Genomic DNA, 14,902 nt, shown 5'->3' on the forward strand with positions numbered 1-14,902 from the left:
GGTGGTTATTATGTAACTACTAGATTCTACGTATGGGTGGTCCCGGGAATCGAACCCACTACCCTGGCGTTACAAGCACCATGCTCTACCAACTGAGCCACAGAAGGACCACAACTAGGTAATTATTATGTAACTACTAGATTAAATGAAGTAAGACATTTGACTATGTGTGTCTTTAATATAAGCAGGGCGAAGACGCTTCTAATAGGCCCCTATTGTTTCCCAGATATTCACACTTCAAAACTGTACATGATGATACCTACCTACCTCCTCAGTCTTGCATAGTGTCAGATAGGCCTAGAGTATCACAAAAGGCTTCAAGTTACATCATGGGTTCCATCTTTCTTATGATATGTGAGTATCTTTACAAATGCAGATTAGAGTAAGCAAATGGTCTCAAAATGATCCGTTCATACAGTACGTACTCAGTATGTAGTCAATCTATTACTAATAGTTGTATGTTTATCTATTTTTATTACTGCCTGCTCCGTAAATCTCCCATTATTTCTACACAGTAACAGCAGCTGGTGGGAGGAGCTATAGGAGGATGGGCTCATTTTAAAGGCGGGAATGGAATGAATGGAACAGTATCAAACACATCAAATATATGGAAAACACGTTTGACTCTGTTCCGTCTATGCCATTCTAGCCATTACAACGAGCCTGTACTCCTATAGCTCCTCCCACCAGCCTCCTCTGGTTAACATTGAGCTTTTCTCTGGCCGATTATATACTTTATACTTCCATTGAAGTAAGATTTGTCCTTATTGATGTTATAGGGGAAGTTTTAGGGTGTGGTGGCTGGGGGGGGGGGGTTTATTCCATGTCATTGACCACATGGATACACTTAAATAGAATAAGTTCTGTCTAAATGACGATGCATCCATCTATATTTGGTCTCTATTTCAGAGGCTGCACATGGTCTGATACTGGTCAATGTAATCCGACTGATAAATTTAGCTGTGGTCATACTTCTGCTGACTGTGGTGGCTGTTAGTTCCTGCTGTTCAAAAAGAGGTAATTATGATGATTAATATGTCTTTCTGGATGACATACAGTAGTGATCTACTGACAAATAACAACTTTTGGTAACCCTTCCTGTTAATACACTCTTCATAATGCATTACAAACAAGTACACTGAGTATACAAAACATTAAGAACACCTTTCCATGACATCGACTGACCAGGTTAATCCAGGTGAAAGCTATGATCCCTTATTGATGTCACTTGTTAAATCCACTTCAATCAGTGTAGATGGGGCTCCTGAGTGGCGCAGTGGTCTAAGACACTGCATCTCAATGCAAGAGGTGTTACTGCAGTACCTCGTTCTAATCCAGCTGTCATTGGGAGTCCCATAGGAAGGCGCACAATTGGCCCAATTTCGGCTAGGTTAGGCTGTCATTGTAAATAAGAATTTGTTCTTAACTGACCTTCCTAGTTAAATGAGGGGGAGGAGACTGGATAAATATGTTTTTTTAAAGCCTTGAGACATGGATTGTGTATGTATGCCATTCAGAGGGTTAATGGGCAAGACAAAAGATTTAAGAGCCTTTGAATGCAGTATGGTAGTAGGTGCCAGGCGCTCTGGTTTGTGTCAAGAGCTGCAACGCTGCTGTGGTTTTCCACATTCAACAGTTTGCTGTGTGTATCAATGGTCCACCACCTGAAGGACACCCAGCCAACCTGACAACTGTGGGAAGCACTTGAGTCAACATGGGCCAGCATCCCTGTGGAAAGCATTCGACACCTTGTAGGAACGTTATACCCTGACGAATTGAGGCTGTTCTGAGGTTAAAGGGGGTGCAACTCAATATTAGGAAGGTGTTCATAATGTTAGGTATACTCACTGTATAACGCCTTATGAGACAGGCATAACACATTATACTTGCAGGAGCTAATAACTGCTCTTAAATATAATTGCATATAATAAGATGCTAAGATATGCTAAGATATGTGTTAATATATTGTAGAGAAAAGAGCCAAGCAGCGAGTGCCCAAGGAAGATACTTGAGGTAAGCCTAATAATATAGTCTAATATCGTCTCCATACTAATGTTACACAACAAGAGATATTGAAACAATGGACTTTGTTTCATTTTCACAGGCACTGAAGCTAAAAAGGACTACAGCAGTATGTACTGTAATCTGCCAACCTGGTCCAATGATACAATATGACGGTGAACGCAGGGGGCAAGTTAGCTTTACAGGGCCAGCCTTTTGTCAAGAAAATGTGGGAAATGAATGAGCAACCTACAATCAATAACCAATGTTACTTTGCTCAATGGTTATAGTATTGTAACGGGATTCTTCCTTTGAAGGAGAGGCAGACCAAAATGCAGCGTGGTTATAATTCATAGTTCTTTAATAATGAAACTATACATGAATAAACTACAAAACAAGAAATTTGAAAACCCGAAACAGTCCCGTGTGGTACAAACACTGACACAGGAGACAACCACCACAAAACCCAACACAAAACAGACTACCTAAATATGGCTCCCAATCAGAGACAATGACTAACACCTGCCTCTGATTGAGAACCATATCAGGCCCAAACACAGAAACAGACAAACAAGACATCCATCATAGAATGCCCACTCAGATCACACCCTGACCAAACAAAACATAGAAACATACAAAGCAAACTATGGTCAGGGTGTGACAACTACTGTTTTTAGCATTCTTTGCTATAAGTTTGTTGTAATATTACCTGATGCTATGGGGTAGTGACATTCACTCTGAAGGAATTAATTCAGAATATATTGGCATAATGCTTAAGAATGTATAGATTGTTTATTGGTATAATTATTGGTATTGGTATAATTAAGAAATAAGGCATGAGGGGGTGTGGTTTATGTCCAATATACCATGGCTAACGGCTGTTCTTATGGAGTCACCCCAGAGGTGACTTATTTCTATTATAAACTGGTTACCAATGTAATTAGAGCAATAAAAATAAATGTTTTGTCATACCCGTTGTATAGGTCTGATATATATCACGTCCTCTCAGCCAATGAGCATTCAGGGCTGGAACCACCCAGTTTATAATGCAGCTTAAGATTCAAGAGTATAATGCGTTTTTTTATATATTGAAGGAAAACTCTACCTAAAAACTATATTTTGGTATTTGTTTAATTAGTCCATTGTTGATTTTATCCCAAAATGTTTTGCATGTCATCAATCAAGTTTTGAAGATAAGGGCCAGCTATCTGTATTTTAAAGTTATTTCTGATACATATTGCATCATATAATGCCAAATGCAGCATCTGATACAAAATGCATCATACAGGCCAGATTTCTGTATTTTGAAAGTGACATATCTTTAAAACGTCATTGCTGACATACAAAACATTTTTGGACTCTGTCAACAATGGACTAATGAATAGGGTTTTTGAGTGGAGTTTTTCTTTAATAGCCATTTATTTCACACAGTTTTTGTCTATGCAAAGATACATGCACAGTTCTTCTCTAATTTGTCTTTCGTCATTTTCAGTATAGCGACATGTGAAACTGTATCAGTTAGCCATATAGCACAATGAATATTACAGAACCTGTTCATTTCTCCAATGACACGCCTACTCTTGAAACTGAACGTATAATAAGGGATTGAACACTTTGTTACAAAAGTATAGCTGAATCCATTCTCAGTATATGGAATGTTATCAGCTATAGTCTTTTTTTTTATTCGTACAATGTGAGGTTACTGTTATGAGTCTACATTGTGAGGCACATCAACATTGTATTTCTCTGAAACCAAACCTCTACACAATGTCTCAGCCAATACATCGTGACAGCATTAGGACTCACATGGTGTCACACTCTGGCCATAGAGAGGCTTTTATTCTCTATTTTGGTTTGGCCAGGGTGTGACTAGGGTGGGCATTCTAGTTTCTTTATTTCTATGTTTTCTATTTCTTTGTTTCAAATCAAATCAAATCAAATGTATTTATATAGCCCTTCTACATCTCAAAGTGCTGTACAGAAACCCAGCCTAAAACCCCGAACAGCAAGCAATGCAGGTGTAGAAGCACGGTGGCTAGGAAAAACTCCCTAGAAAGGCCAAAACCTAGGAAGAAACCTAGAGAGGAACCAGGCTATGTGGGGTGGCCAGTCCTCCTGTTTTTGGCCGAGTGTGGTTCCCAATCAGAGGCAGCTGTCTATCGTTGTCTCTGATTGGGAATCATACTTAGGCAGCCTTTTTCCCACCTGTGTTTTGTGGGTAGTTATTTTCTGTTTAGTCTCTGTTACCTGACAGAACTTTTACTTTGTTCGAGTGTTTTTTTGATAATAAAAAAATAATGTACACTTTTCACGCTGCGCTTTGGTCCACTCCTTCCGACGACAGGCACAACAGAACTACCCACCACCAAAGGACCAAGCAGCGTGGCCAGGAGGAGCAGGGATCCTGGGTCCGGGAGAAGAGTGAGTGGAGGACCTCATGGACATGGGAGGAGGTTATGGCAGGGGACAAAACCCTGCAATGGAAACAGGCGGAAACAGCAAGGGAGGAACGGCAGCTATACCAGGAGTCACGGCAACGAGGCCAGCACGAGAGGAAGCCCCCAAAATATTTTGGGGGGGACACACGGGGAGAGTGGCAGAGTCAGGGTTCAGACCTGAGCCAACTCCTCGTGCTTACCGTGGGGAGCGAGTGACCGCACCATGCATTCAGTGCGCATCCACAGCCCGGTGCGCTCTGTGCAAGCTCCCCGCAGTGGCCATGTGAGAGTGGGCATTCAGCCAGGACGGATTGTGCCGGCTCAGCGTTCCTGGTCTCCGGTGCGTCTCTTCGGCCCAGGTTATCCTGCGCCAGCTCTACACACGGTGTCCCCGGTTCGCCAGCAAAGCCCAGTGTGGCCTGTTCCAGCTCCCCGTGCTTGCCGGGCTAAGGGGGTATCCAGCCAGGACGAATTATGCCAGCTCTGCGCTCCAGACCACTGGTGTGCCTCCACGGTCCAGTGTGTCCTGCGCTGGCTCTACGCACTATGCCTCCAGTGCGCCGTCATAGCCCAGTGCGTCCTGTGCCAGCTCTCCATACTCACAGAACTAGAGTGGGAATCCAGCCAGGACGTGTTGTGGCAGCTCCACTCACTAGGCTGCCAGTATGTCTCCTCAGTCCGGTGAGACCTGTTCCGGTTCCACGTAGGAAGCCTCCAGTGATGATCCATGGCACGAAGCCTCCAGTGATGATCCGTGGCACGAAGCCTCCAGTGATGATCCGTGGCACGAAGCCTCCAGTGATGATCAATGGCACGAAGCCTCCAGTGATGATCCGTGGCACGAAGCCTCCAGTTAGGATCCACGACACGAAGCCTCACAACGTCGATCCGCAGTCCGTAGCCTCCGGAGACGGTCCCCAGTCCGGAGCCTCTGGCGATGGTCCCCAGTCCATAGCTTGTGGTGACAGTCCCTAGTCCGGAGCTTCCGGCAACGGTCCCCAGCCCGGAGCCTCCAGCGACGATCGGTGGTCGGGTTCCTCTGGCGATGATCTGCGGCCCGGTTTCTCCAGTGAAGGTCCATGCACTAGGGCCGCCACCAAAGCGAAGGGATCTGTGGGTGGAGGGGGTTCTACGTCCCTCACCGGAGCCGCCGCCGTGGAGAGATGCCCACCCAGACCCTCCCCTTTAGAGTGAGGTTTTGCGGCCGGACTCCGCACCTTTGGGGGGAGGGGGGTGGTGGGGTACTGTCACGCCCTGGCCATAGAGAGGCTTTTATTCTCTATTTTGTTTATGCCAGGGTGTGACTAGGGTGGGCATTCTAGTTTCTTTATTTCTATGTTTTCTATTTCTTTGTATTTGGCCGAGTGTGGCTCCCAATCAGAGGCAGCTGTCTATCGTTGTCTCTGATTGGGAATTATAGTTATTTTCTGTTTAGTCTCTGTTACCCGACAGAACTGTTCGCTTTCCTTTTGTTACTTTGTTCAAGTGTTTTTTGATAATAAAACAATCATGTACACTTTTCACGCTGCGCTTTGGTCCACTCCTTCCGACAACAGGCGTAACACATGGCTTGTGAGTATGTTCTACTTATCGAGTAATGGAAATGATCAAGAGCAACATTTCTTTAAATGATCTATGTTTATAGTATTTACAAAGCTCATCTACATTATAGAGAAACAGGACTTAATCAAGTATTCTTGTTCCAAGTAGTCACAGCATCACAGCATCCAAACTTGCCAAATTTTGAATACACAGGTAAAAAATGTGTTTAAAAATATAGCATCTACATTATATACAAAAAAATGCCATTTTATTCAAACAAAAAGTTGTTTATCATCCACTTATTCTTGGGAGTTATCCACTTATTGAGTATTCTGATCTATGCAGATACCTACCCCGAGAGGCCCAACATTCATGGTGAGATAAGGGGGTAACATAGATTTTAAATGTAGCACTGTCGGCCTGGAACAACACTGGGTCAAGGTTCAGATTTACCTTTGCAAGAATGGAGTTGGGATAAGAATGACAGTTCTGGAGAAAGGTGAAGATGACACCAGTTTCACCATTATGGATGTTACAAAAGAAGACTCAGGGATCTACAGCTGTGTGTACACCAGAGATAACCTTCTACCAGATCAAATGAAGTAAACATGCGAGAATTTACTAGCCGTCCAGGTCTACGGGGAAGAAAGTAAGCTTCTGTTAATATCTGTGTGTCTTTGTAATGATTAGAAATAATGGTGAGTGGATTGCTGTGCATATTCGGAATTTATCAATTTGATGTCTGGTTGAGTATTTTTTTTCTTCAGATGCAAAAATACCTCATACTATTACACCACACATTACATTCTTGATACTAAATCAACTTACACTTAGGGACAAATTTTATTGATATTTTTTTATTTTACCCCCAAATTTTGTGGTATCCAATTGTTAGGAGTTACTATCTTGTCTCATCGCTACAACTACAACCATGCATCCTCCGAAACACAACCCAACCAAGCCGCACTGCTTCTTAACATGGCGCGCATCCAACCCAGAAGCCAGCCACACCAATGTGTCAAAGGGAACACCGTGGACCTGGTTAGCGTGCACTGTGCCCGGCCCACCACAGGAGTCACTAGTGTGCGATTGTGTGTCACCCCACGGACCTCCCGGTTGCGGTTGATTGCGACAGAGACTGAGGCGCGAACCCAGAGTCTCTGGTGGCACGGCTAGCAGTTCCCTAGACCACTGCACCACCCAGGAGGCCTTACGGACACATTTTTACTTACACTTGTCTCGTTGGCATGAATGATTCGGGAGACAGGCGCAGGAATGCGTAATAGGGGTTTTATATACAGCCCAAATTACGTTGTGCCAGGGAAAGACACGGGGACGGAGACTAAACAAACACGTAACAAAACACAGGGTTGAAACCCACACAAAAAAGCGAGGAGTACCTCGAATAAATGACACAAATGATTATAAATGATTATTACACGGGACGAGACCCGTAATCATTTGCGCAATCCACAAGGGCACGAAAGCCCAAAACACACTGCACAGGTACTCACACGACCAACGGACATAGTAACAATAATCAACACCACTATGGTGAACAAAAGGGACATATATATATATAAATACGATCAGTGGGAATAGGGGCCAGGTGTGTGCAATGAAGGTTCCAGGGGTATCCGTGACACCACTTAAATTAAATATTCTGCTTTTTTAAGTAGAAGTGACGGTTCACCCCTTATTTAGTATTTTGTTTCATGCAGAGATCAACCCCACAAAGCTCTATGGACCATCTAATGTGAGTGAAGGGGGGACTGTAGATTTTAAATGTAGCACTACTGGCATCAGAGAACCTGAGGACAAGGTTCATGTTTACCTTTGCAAGAATGGAGTTGGGATAGGAATTGCGGCGCTGGAGAAAGATTAAGATTATGCTATTTTCACCAATAAAGAGAAGACTCAGGCAACTACAGCTGTGTGTACACCAGAAATAAACTCATACCCAGTCAGGTGAACTCAACAGGGGAGAATTATCTTGTCTTTCATGTCTGGAAGGCAAGATTCTGACCATGTTTGCATATATTGTATAACGTACACTACCGTTCGAACGTTTGGGGTCACTTAGAAATGTCCTTGTTTTTAAAAGAAAAGCACATTTTTTGTCTATTAAAATAACATCAAATTGATCAGAAATACAGTGTAGAGGCGACTCCGTGATGCTGAGTTCCTCTGTTCAGTGTCTGTGTTCTTTTGCCCATCTTTAATATTACATTTTTATTGGCCAGTCTGAGATAAGGCTTTTTTCTTTGCAACTCTGCCAAGAAGGCCAGCATTCCGGAGTCGCCTCTTAACTGTTGACGTTGAGACTGGTGTTTTGCGGGTACTATTTAATAAAGCTGCCAGTTGAGGACTCATTTTAAAACGATAAACTTGGATTAGCTAACACAACGTTTCATTGTTCATTTGTTTCAGTGCAGTTGTTAGAGTATTTGTCAATTCAGATGATCTTTTGCAAATACATTGCTTTGTTAAAAAGGGCTAAATGTACTCTGATACCATTGTTTTACATTAGACAGAGCATCAATTCTGCCTGCACTGATCTGTCTTGTATCTCACAAAGAGTAATGGGATAGATCAAAAGTACTGTAGTTCAGCTACAATGTGCTTTCTAACATTCAAAAATATTATCTAGGTGACATCGTCTGCTGAATCCCATTTCTGCCTCATATCCTAACAGTCTGAATTAAAAAATAAAACAATCAGTCCGTCATTTTGAGTTTTTTGGGGGGTGAGGAAGTCTTAATTAGTCACCCCATTTTCCATCTAGCTAAGGATGTGTGCTTCAAAAAACAGTATTTCTCATATTTGACAATAAAGCTTAACATAAACAGGCCAGCAGCATAGCACAACGCATCCCACTGCTGGTTTACTTCTGAAGCTAAGCAGAGTTGGTCCTGGTCAACCTCTGGATGGGAGACCAGATGCTGCTGACAGTGGTGTTGGAGGGCTAGTAAGAAACACAATTTCCAAGGTAAAAAACAAACAAACAATTCCACAGGCCAGTGATTGGGGACAATGCCCTGTGTAGGGGGCTGTCTTTCAGATGGGACATTAACAAGAATTTAAGCTTTCTGACAATATCAGATATGTCTATGTCTGGGGAAATGTTCTTGTTATTTACAACCTCATGCTAATCGCATTAGCCTACATTAGCTCAACCATCCCGCAGGGGACCCACCAATCCTGAAGAAGATTTAACACCCCTACCCTTACGATAACTTCCATGGGATCTTTAGTGACCACAGAGATTCAGGACACCCATTTAACCCTTGTATCCTTTCGAAATTCACGATCTGGCCTTCCTACCATCATGGCCACCTAATCATCCCCAACTTACAATTGGCTCATTCATCCCCCCTCCTCTCCCCTGTAACTATTCCCCAGTTTTTTTCTGTAAATGAGAATGTGTTCTCAGTCAACTACCCTGGTAAAATAAGGGTAAAAAATAAATAAATAATAAGGTGTCCAACATTAGCAGCCTACTCGTGCTAGCTGAGCCAGTCAGTGAAATGATGCTGCAAACCAACCAGCTACCTGCTTAGTGCTGCCCACAGTGTTGAATGCTTTCAACAAATTCTATCTAACTAGCAAGCTACCTGTCAGGGATTTCCTCTTCTTCCGAAGAGGAGAGGCGAAAAGGATCAGAGGACCAATAAGCGGCGTGGTAAGTGTCCATGGTTCTTTTAATACGTAAATGTACACATGAACACTACAAAACAATAAACATGGAAAACCTAAACAGTCCTATCTGGTGCAAAGACAGAGACAGGAACAATCACCCACAAACACACAGTGAAACCCAGGCTACCTAAGTATGATTCTCAATCAGAGACAACTAATGACACCTGCCTCTGATTGAGAACCATACTAGGCCGAAACATAGAAATACCCCAAAACATAGAAAAACAAACATAGACTGCCCACACAACTTACGCCCTGACCATACTAAATAATGACAAAACAAAGGAAATAAAGGTCAGAACGTGACACTACTGTAGTAGTGCTGATTCTAAAAAAAAATGTTTTCATGAAGCAGCTGTTCTGCTGTGAGATCTTGTAGCCTTCTGTCCCGAGTAAGCCGTTGTGATCAGCTGACCCAACAAAGCAAGGTAGACTAAGGTAGTTATGTCAGTAAACTAGCTAGCTAACGTTTACAGCAGTAAACTAAGCAGCTGGTCAACTTGATTCACTGCACTGGAGGCCAATATCCTTGCATATAGTTTTTGCAGGAGATAGCCAACGCTTTGTTTTGAATTTTTCACAATGACAAACTATTAAATCACTGTCACAGCTTTTGTAGTAAAAACAATATTATGAGCAATATTTGAATATGAGTTCCACATCCTACAAGACAGATTGATTGAGGGACGAGCGTTGCATAGAAGTGACACAATCTGACACAAGACAATGCTCTGATATAGCATCAAGTGAAACACCAGAGTCTAATATATCAATGGTCTTTACAGAGGGGCCAGAGAGTGAAGAAGAAGTTGGTGAAGCATATGGAGTTGAACATGTGAAACTGGTTAATGTAATCCAATTGATAAGTTCAGCTGTTGTGGTTATACTTCTACTGACTGAAATGCACTGACAGATAACTATTTTTTATTGAGTAATATGTGGTTATACCATATAAAACACATGTTTTACTGTATTTACCACATATTGAACCTATAATTGGTTATTTATTTAAAACTGTTACTTCTACAGTGGGATACATAAAGTACCAGATGGTTGCACACACACAATCAATTGAATCTCTGACTGGTAGGAATGAAATGAAAGGTGAAATGTTCAATAAACTAAAAAACGGAGATTTTAATCATATCAACTGTATTGAAATTGTCATTTGCCAAATTGGTTTACTGTTTGGAATGTGGAATATGGAATTTTAATAAACAAATCTGTTAACAGTGAAGTTAATCAAAATATAGTAATTGTTCTTTGGTGTAAAATGATCAGCTTAGTAACATAAGATATTTGTTTACATGTTGTAATGGTAGATTAGTCCACGAGCAGTTCTGCAAGGAAAACATGTACATTCTACAGTAAATGTAACATTTATTAAATAAACACATTTGATATAATGTTCTTCATGTTTCTGATGATTTCATTTGATAACTTTATGGGCATGTACAGTGGAGCAAAAAAGTATTTAGTCAGCCACCAATTGTGCAAGTTCTCCCACTTAAAAAGATGAGAGAGGCCTGTAATTTTCCTCATAGGTACACTTCAACTATGACAGACAAAATGATAAAAGAAATCCAGAAAATCACATTGTAGGATTTTTAATGAATGTATTTGCAAATTATGATGGAAAATAAGTATTTGGTCAATTACAAAAGTTTATCTCAATACTTTGTTATATACCCTTTGTTGGCAATGACAGAGGTCAAACGTTTTCTGTAAGTCTTCACATGGTTTTCACACACTGTTGCTGGTATTTTGGCCCATTCCTCCATGCAGATCTCCTCTAGAGCAGTGATGTTTTGGGGCTGTTGCTGGGCAACACTGTTACAGGAATTAAATTCCTCTATGTTTTCATAGCCAATTAAAATTAAATACTCTGTCAATTCCCAAGAAATTGTAAGACTCTTATTTGCATAAAATGGACAGAGACCAGTCTCAAAATCAACCAGCAGCGTTTATTCTCGAGAATACTGAACATGATACAGTTTACCACAGGTTATAAACTGAAAATGACGTCATTAGTTTTCGTACTACCCTGTCTCATCTCCGCTCCAGTACAATGGCTGTATAGTTCTCAAGCCTTCCCACATCGTCCTTTACGACCCGAGCCAACGTCTGCCTGTGTAGATAAGCATTCTAGCCAGTCTGGCTATAAGTTCATTAATTTCTACCAAGGAACAGACAGTCATTGTTCTAATTCTTGATTATATTTACACACATTATATTCAGTACTAGGGTTAAAAGAAAATGCATACATCTATACAGTAACATAATAGTATTCTGATTAGTCAGTCCTGATTGAAATGTATACATAATTAGTCATTATTGATTAAAAAAAATCCCTTAACAAACACGGACTTTCAACTCCCTCCAAAGATGTTCTATGGGGTTGAGATCTGGAGACTGGCTAGGCCACTCCAGGACCTTGAAATGCTTCTTACGAAGCCACTCCTTCGTTGCCCGGGCAGTGTGTTTGGGATCATTGTCATGCTGAAAGACCCAGCCACGTTTCATCTTCAATGCCCTTGCTGATGGAAGGAGGTTTTCACTCAAAATCTCACGATTCATGGCCCCATTCATTCTCTCCTTTACACGGATCAGTCGTCCTGGTCCCTTTGCAGAAAAACAGCCCCAAAGCATGATGTTTGCGCTACGCTAAATGCTAATAGTACTAGGGGCAGTATTTCATTTTTGGATAAAAAGACGTGCCCGTTTTAAGCGCAATATTTTGTCATGAAAAGATGCTTGACTATGCATGGAATTGATAGCTTTGGAAAGAAAACACTCTGACGTTTCCAGAACTGCAAAGATTTTCACTGTGAGTGCCCTAGAACAAAAGCTTCAGGCAAAACCAAGATGTTTCTGCAACCAGGAAATGAACAGGATTTCTGAAGCTACGTTTTGGATTGTCTCCTTATATGGCTGTGAATGCGACAGGAATGAGCCTACCCTTTCTATCGTTTCCCCAAGGGGTCTGCAGCATTGTGACGTATTTGCAGGCATATCATTGGAAGATTGACCATAAGAGACTACATTTGCCAAGTGTCCGCACGGTGTCCTGCGTGGAAATTGGTGCGCAAAACTCAGCTGCTGGTATTTTTCCATGGGATTCTGAGAAAAACCATGCTTCCACGAACGGCATATCAATGAAGAGATATTTGACAAAACACCTTGAGGATTGATTCAAACAATGTTTGCCATGTTTCGGTCGATATTATGGAGTTAATTCGGAAAAAAGTTCGACGTTTCGGTGACTGAATTTTCGGTTCGTTTCGGTAGCCAAATGTGTAGTAACAAAACGGAGCGATTTGTCCTACACAAAGAATCTTTCAGGAAAAACTGGACATCTGCTATGTAACTGAGAGTCTCCTCATTGAAACATCTGAAGTTCTTCAAAGGTAAATTATTTTATTTGATTCCTTTGCTGGTTTTTGTGAATATGTTGCGTGCTAAATGCTACGCTAAATGCTAAGCTAGCCAACAACACTCTTACACAAATTATTGATTTTCTATGGTTCAAAAGCATATTTTCAAAATCTGAGATGACAGTGTTGTTAAGAAAAGGCTAAGCTTGAGAACAGGCATATTTATTTCATTTCATTTGCGATTTTCAGAAATCGTTAACATTGCGTTATGGTAATGAGCTTGAGCAGTAGTCACGATCCCGGATCCGGGATGGGGAGTCATGTTACTCCTACCCCCTACTTTTTCGAACATTCTGTTAAAAATCGCGCAACATTTCAGCGCCCTGCTGCTCATGCCAGGAATATAGTATATGCATATGATTAGTATGTGTGGATAGAAAACACTCAGATGTTTATAAAACTGGTTAAATCACGGCTGTGACTATAACAGAACGTGCGTTTCATCGAAAAGTGCAGGAAAATCTGATCACTGAAAATGGAAATATATATCCATCCGCCACTTCAACCCATTGATAAAGGCGAACCACAATAAATGGGGCTGAGGTTGCAATACCTACAGCTTCCACACGATGTCAACAGTCTTGTCATTTGCCTAGGCTTTGTTTCTTGGTCAAACGAAGAAGAGACAAGCCATTTATAATATATAATATATAATATATGCCATTTAGCAGACGCTTTTATCCAAAGCGACTTACAGTCATGTACATTCTATGTATGGGTGGTCCCGGAATCGAACCCACTACCCTGGCGTTACAAGCGCCATGCTCTACCAACTGAGCTACAGAAGGACCATTTGTTCAAGTCTCCGACCGGATATTTTGTTGAGATTTACCCGGACATTATCTCCAGACGGACAGCTAAAGAATATACATCGCCTCGTGATCAATTTGGTCGCTTGTTAGCGTGTACTAATACCTAAAGTTGCATTACAAAAGTATTTCGAAGTGTTTTGTGAAAGTTTATCGTTGACTTTTTTAATTTAAAAAAATGACGTTACGTTATAAGACGCAATTTTTTTCCGTTTATCACACAGTCTTCATAGATCGATATCTAGGCTATATATGGACCGATTTAATCGAAAAAAAGACCCAATGGTGATTATGGGACATCTAGGAGTGCCAACAAAGAAGATGGTCAAAGGTAATGAATGTTTTATATTTTATTTGTGTGGTTTGTGTAGCGACGACTATGCTAATTATTTTGTTTACGTCCCCTGCGGGTCTTTTGGGGTGTTACATGCTATCAGATAATAGCTTCTCATGCTTTCGCCGAAAAGCATTGTAAAAATCTGACTTGTTGCCTGGATTCACAACGAGTGTAGCTTTAATTCAATACCCTGCATGTGTATTTTAATGAACGTTTGAGTTTTAACGTTGCGTTATGGTAATGAGCTTGAGGCTATAATTACGCTCCCGGATACGGGAATGCTCGACGCTAGATGTTAACAACACTCACACCTCCACAATCATTCCAGTATGATTATGTTGTGTCTTTGGCTATGCCGGATTAAGTGATATGACATGCTATTCTATAAAACAATTTCTCCGTAATTAATATCATATGATTGAGCTAATCATGTAAATGTAATTAACTATGAATTCGGGCACCACAAAATAATATTTATAGAGCTGTTATCTTCCGAATAAACTCTTAAAGACCTAGTAATATTTGACATCAATAGCAGTCAATCTCAATCGTCATCTTAATTCAGTCTCATCTGAAAGTTTGTGGTTATCTGCACGAACCCTGGCTAACAATTTGAATCAGCTATACAAAATTGGGTTTAAT

This window comes from Oncorhynchus keta, chromosome 2 (genome assembly GCF_023373465.1).
Source record: "Oncorhynchus keta strain PuntledgeMale-10-30-2019 chromosome 2, Oket_V2, whole genome shotgun sequence".
NCBI lineage: Eukaryota > Metazoa > Chordata > Actinopteri > Salmoniformes > Salmonidae > Oncorhynchus > Oncorhynchus keta.